Source organism: Lipotes vexillifer, unplaced genomic scaffold (assembly GCF_000442215.2).
Source record: "Lipotes vexillifer unplaced genomic scaffold, Lipotes_vexillifer_v1.1 scaffold39, whole genome shotgun sequence".
NCBI lineage: Eukaryota > Metazoa > Chordata > Mammalia > Artiodactyla > Lipotidae > Lipotes > Lipotes vexillifer.
This window is the reverse complement of record NW_006787038.1, coordinates 3033528-3040328: the sequence shown is the minus strand read 5'-3', so window position 1 is coordinate 3040328 and position 6801 is coordinate 3033528. Positions and strand designations below refer to the sequence as shown.

General features: G+C 38.6%; 1 protein-coding gene across 2 annotated transcripts in view; it reads right to left on the bottom strand.

The window, feature by feature from the left end:
- The window catches only part of GPATCH2L (G-patch domain containing 2 like), a 58110-nt gene that overhangs the window by 604 nt on the left and 50705 nt on the right, over nucleotides 1-6801 (bottom strand). The gene's annotated exons all lie outside the window — the stretch shown is intronic.

The window sequence follows — 6801 nt, the reverse complement described above, 5'->3', positions numbered from 1 at the left end:
AAAAAAAAAAAAAAAAAAAAAAAAAAAAAAAAAAAAAAAAAGGCAAGATTTAAGTAAGATAAGTATTGTATTTCTCCACCTCAGAAAAAGGGTTTAACTGAACAAATGAATAAATTCAGTAGTACAAATTCATTAATATAGTAAAAATCACTTATTAAGCATTTATGTGCCAGGCACTGTACTGTGTAAACAATGTATACTTATAATCTTATTTCTTAATGCAAACTCTTAGAAGTAGGTATCGTCATCTCCATTTCCTGGATCAGAAAACCGAGGCACAGAGAAAGAGGATAATTTGTTCAGGGACACAACCGGGCTGGTTAAGTAGCAAGACTCAAACTCATATATTGGACTCCAAGCCCTCTGCTCTTTCTACAACATCCTATGCCTCTGAAATGACGGTGTCACCAATAAATACTGAATAATAAGGCAAATGGTAGAAAAATCACACACCAAGCCCACGGTTTTTCAACAAGCACATTAAGACATTCTGGACAGGATAATCATTGCTTGTGCAGGGCTGTCCTATTTTTTTTAGGACACTTACCATTCTGGACCCTGTCCCTGAATGCCAAAAGCATTCCCCAGTCATTGTGACAACAAAACACTGTCCTCACATTTCCAAATGCCCCCTGAGCAGAGCAGTACAAACCACCATCATACCCCCACTGTTGAAAACAAATATAGACACTAAAATAGAGCAAAATCTTAAAAAGTTTCGCTTTTATCCTGTCACAATAATTCCATTCCCAGGAATATAACCTAGAAAAGTAATTTTCAAATTATGTGTCACAAAATCAATGTAGTGGGTCATGACCAATACTTTTTTTTTTCTTAATGAAAAAGATTAGATTATATCAGAGTGCACCCAAGGGTTTATTTCAGATTTACAGGTACACCCAACATTCAAACATAAATTTCAGAAAGAAAAAAAAACACCTTGAAAGCTATTAACTCCATGGCACATATACAAGAGTTTTTAGAGGGTAGTGGCTTTCAAACATTTTGGAACCTCAACCATAGCAGCAAGAAATACATCTGACATCACCACCCAAATCTCTCTCTCTCTATTTCTCACACACACGTGCTCATTCACTCTTATTTAAGTGAAAATAAATTTCATAAAACTATAACTACCATTACTAGATGGTCATCAACCATGGTGAAAAAACTGTCCTAGATTCTTGGCTTGTTACCTTTTTGAGGAGTCCTATCCAAAGAAGAGGAATTACACTATGGAACTTGTGCCATCTGCTTCTCTGGATACATTTCCTTCAGAAAATGAGAACTTTCTTTGTGATCTCATGGACACAGCAGTTACAAAGAAACCTTGCTCCTTAGAAATTGCAAGGGCCCCGTCTCCAAGAACTGGGTCTTGGTGCTCCAGCCGGGTGTCAGGCCTGAGCCTCTGAGGTGGGAGAGCTGAGTTCAGGACAATGGTCCACTAGAGACCTCCCAGCCCCTTGTAATATCAATCGGCGAGAGCTCCCCCAGAGATCTCCGTCTCAACTCTAAGAACCAGCTCCACTCAACGACCAGCAAGCTCCAGTGCTGGATACCCCATGCCAAACAACTAGCAAGACAGGAACACAACCCCACCCATTAGCAGAGAGGCTGCCTAAAATCATAATAAGGTCACAAACACCCCAAAACACACCACCGGACATGGTCCTGCCCACCAGAAAGACAAAATCCAGCCTCATCCATCAGAATACAGGCACCAGTCCCCTCCAACAGGAAGCCTACACATCCCACAGAACCAAAGTTACCCACTGGGGGAAGACACCAAAAACAATGGAAAATACAAACCTGCAGCCTGTGAAGAGGAGACCCCAACACATTAAGTTAAGCAAAATGAGAAGACAGAGAAATACACAGCAGATGAAGGAGCAAGGTAAAAACCCAGCAGACCAAACAAATGAAGAGGAAATAGGCAGTCTACCTCAAAAAGAATTCAGAGTAATGACAGTAAAGATGATCGAAAATCTTGGAAACAGAATGGAGAAAATAAAAGAAACATTTAACAAGGAACTAGAAGAACTAAAGAGCAAACAAACAATGATAAACAACACAATAAATGAAATTTAAAATTCTCTAGAAGGAATCAATAGCAGAATAACTGAGGCCAAAGAAGGGATAAGTGACCTGGAAGATAAAATAGTGGAAATAACTACCACAGAGGAGAATAAAGAAAAAAAGAATGAAAAGAATTGAGGACAGTCTCAGAGACCTCTGGGACAACATTAAATGCACCAACATTTGAATTATAGAGGGTCCCAGAAGAAGAGAAAAAGAAAGGGACTGAGAAAATACTTGAAAAGATTATAGTTGAAAACTTCCCTAATATGGGAAAGGAAATAGTCAATCAAGTCCAGGAAGTGTAGAGAGTCCCATACAGGATAAATCCAAGGAGAAACATGCCAAGACACATATAAATCAAACTATCAAAAATTAAATACAAAGAAAAAATATTAAAAGCAGCGAGGGAAAAGCAACAAATAACATATAAGGGAATCCCCATAAGGTTAACAGCTGATCGTTCAGCAGAAACTCTGCAAGGCAGAAAGGTGTGGCAGGACATATTTAAAGTGATGAAAGGGAAAAACCTACAACCAAGATTACTCTACCCAGAAAGGATCTCATTCAGATTCGACGGAGAAATTAAAACCTTTACAGACACGCAAAAGCTACGAGAATTCACCACCACCAAACCAGCTCTACAACAAACGCTAAAGGAACTTCACTAGGCAGGAAACACAAGAGAATGGAAAGACCTACAATAACAAACACAAAACAATTCAGAAAATGGTAACAGGAACATACATACCAATAATTACCTTAAATGTAAATGGATTAAATGTCCCAACTAAAAGACAAAGACTTGCTGAATGGATACAAAAACAAGACCCATATATATGCTGTCTACAAGAAACCCACTTCAGACCTAGGGACACATAGTGACTGAAAATGAGAGGATGGAAACAGATATTCCATGCAAATGGAAATCAAAAGCTAGAGGGCTTCCCTGGTGGCGCAGTGGCTGAGAGTCCACCTGCTGATGCAGGGGACACAGGTTCGTGCCCTGGTCTGGGAAGATCCCACATGCCGCGGAGCGGCAGGGCCCGTGAGCCATGGCCGCTGAGCCCACGTGTCCGGAGCCTGTGCTCCGCAGCAGGAGAGGCCACAACAGTGAGAGGCCTGCGTACCGCAAAAAATACAAAACAAAAAAACCCCCCAAAAAACAAAAGAAAGCTAGAGTAGCAATTCTCATATCAGACAAACTAGAGTTTAAAATAAAGACTATTACAAGAGAGAAAGAAGAACACTACATAATGATCAAGGAATCAATCCAAGAAGAAGATATAAAACTTGTAAATATTTACGCACCCAACATAGGAGCACCTCAATACATAAGGCAAATGCTAACAGCCATAAAAGGGGAAAGCAACAGTAACACAATCACAGTAGGGGACTTTAACACCCCACTTTCACCAATGGACAGATTATCCAAAATGAAAATAAATAATTAAAAACAAGCTTTAAATGACACATTAAACAAGATGGACTTAATTGATATTTATAGGACATTCCATCCAAAAACAGAATACACTTTCTTCTCAAGTGCTCATGGAACATTCTCCAGGATAGATCATATCTTGGGTCACAAATCAAGCCTTGGTAAATTTAAGAAAATTGAAATTGTATCAAGTATCTTTTCCAACCACAATGCTATGAGACTAGATATCAATTACAGGAAAAGATCTGTAAAAAATACAAACACATGGAGGCTAAACAATATGCTACTAAATAACCAAGAGATGACTGAAGAAATCAAAGAGGAAATCAAAAAAACTTAGAAACAAATGACAATGAAAACATGACAACCCAAAACCTATGGGATGCAGCAAAAGCAGTTCTAAGAGGGAAGTTTATAGCAATACAATCCTACCTCAAGAAACAAGAAACATCTCAAATAAACAACCTAACCTTGCACCTAAAGCAATTAGAGAAAGAAGAACAAAAAAGCCCCAAAGTTAGCAGAAGGAAAGAAATCATAAAGATCAGATCAGAAATAAATGAAAAAGAAATGAAGGAAACAATAGCAAAGATCAATAAAACTAAAAGCTGGTTCTTTGAGAAGATAAACAAAATAGATAAACCATTAGCCAGACTCATCAAGAAAAAAAGGGAGAAGACTCAAATCAACAGAATTACAAATGAAAAAGGGGAAGAAACAACTGACACGGCAGAAATACAAAAGATCATGAGAGCTTACTACAAGCAACTCTATGCCAATAAAATGGACAATCTGGAAGAAATGGACAAATTCTTAGAAATGCACAAACTACCAAGACTGAATCAGGAAGAAATAGAAAATATGAACAGACCAATCACAAACACTGAAATTGAAACTGTGATTAAAAATCTTCCCACAAACAAAAGCCCAGGACCAGATGGCTTCACAGGCGAATTCTATCAAACATTTAGAGAAGAGCTAACACCTATGCTTCTCAAACTCTTCCAAAATATAGCAGAGGGAGGAACACTCCCAAATTCCTTCTACGAGGCCACCATCACCTTGATACCAAAACCAGACAAAGATGTCACAAAACAAGAAAACTACAGGCCGCTAACACTGATGAACATAGATGTAAAAATCCTCAACAAAATACTAGCAAACAGAATCCAACAACACATTAAAAGGATCATACACCATGATCAAGTAGGGGTTATCCCAGGAATGCAAGGATTCTTCAATATATGCAAATCAATCAGTGTGATAAACCATATTAACAAGCTGAAGGATAAAAACTATACGATCATCTCAATAGATGCAGAGAAAGCTTTTGACAAAATTCAACACCAATTTAAGATAAAAACCCTCCAGAAAGTAGGCATAGAGGGAACCTACCTTAACATACTAAAGGGCATATATGACAAACCCACAGCCAACATCATTTTTAATGGTGAAAAACTGAAACCATTTCCACTAAGATCAGGAACAAGACAAGGTTGCCCACTCTCACCACTATTATTCAACACAGTTTTGGAAGTTTTAGCCACAGCAATCAGAGAAGAAAAAGAAATAAAAGGAATCCAAATCGGAAAAGAAAAAGTAAAACTGTCACTGTTTGCAGATGACATGATACTATACATAGAGAATCCTAAAGATGCTACCAGAAAACTACTAGAGCTAATCAATGAATTCGGTAAAGTAGCAGGATACAAAATTAATGCACAGAAATCTCTTGCATTCCTATACACTAATTATGAAAAATCCGAAAAAGAAATTAAGGAGACACTCCCATTTACCACTGCAACAGAAAGAATAAAATATCTAGGAATAAACCTACATAAGGAGACAAAAGACCTGTATGCAGATAACTGTAAGACATTGTTGAAAGAAATTAAAGATGATACAAACAGATGGAGAGATACACCATGTTCTTGGATTGGAAGAATCAACATTGTGAAAATGACTACACTACCCAAAGCAATCTACAGATTCAATGCAATCCCTATCAAATTACCAATGGCATTTTTCACAGAATTAGAACAAGAGTTTTTACAGTTTGTATGGAAAGACAAAAGACCCCTAATAGCCAAAACAATCTTGAGAACGAAAAATGGAGCTGGAGGAATCAGACTCCCTGACTTGAGACTATATTACAAAGCTACAGTAATCAAGACAGTATGGTACTGGCACAAAAACAGATATATAGATCAATGGGACAGGATAGAAAGCCCAGAGATAACCCCACACACATAGGGTAACCTTATCTTTGACAAAGGAGGCAAGAATATACAATGGAGAAAAGACAGCCTCTTCAATAAGTGGTGTTGGGAAAACTGGACGGCTACATGTAAAAGAATGAAATTAGAACACTTCCTAACACCATACACAAAAGTAAACTCAAAATGGATTAAAGACCTAAATGTAAGGCCAGAAACTATCAAACTCTTAGAGGAAAACATAGGCAGAACACTCTGACATAAATCACAGCAAGATCCTTCTTGACCCACCTCCTAGAGTGATGGAAATAAAAACAAAAATAAACAAATGGGACCTAATGCAACTTAAAAATCTTTGCACAGCCAAGGAAACCATAAAGAAGACAAAAAGACAACCCTCAGAATGGGAGAAGATATTTGCAAATGAAGCAACTGACAAAGGATTAATCTCCTAAATATACAAGCAGCTCATGCAGCTCAGTATCAAAACAAACAAACAAACAATCCAAAAATGGGCAGTAGACCAAAATAGACATTTCTCCAAAGAAGATATACAGATTGCCAACAAACACATGAAAGAATTCTCAACATCACTAACCATTAGAGAAATGTAAATCAAAACTACAATGAGGTATCACCTCACACCAGTCAGAATGGCCATCATCAAAAAGTCTACAAATAATAAATGTTGGAGAGGGTGTCGAGAAAAGGGAACCCTCTTTCACTGTTGGTGGGAATGTAAATTGATACAGCCACTATGGAGAACAGTATGGAGGTTCCTTAAAAAACTAAAAATAGAACTACCATACAACATGGCAATACCACTACTGGGCATATACCCGGAGAAAACCATAATTCAAAAAGAGTCATGGGGCTTCCCTGGTGGCACAGTGGTTGAGAGTCCGCCTGCCGATGCAGGGGACATGGGTTTGTGCCGAGGTCCGGGAGGATCCCACATGCCACGGGGCGGCTGGGGCCGGGAGGCATTGGCCCCGGAGCCTGCGCGTCCAGAGCCTGTGCTCTGCAACAGGAGAGGCCACGACAGTGAGAGGCCCGCGTACCGCAAAA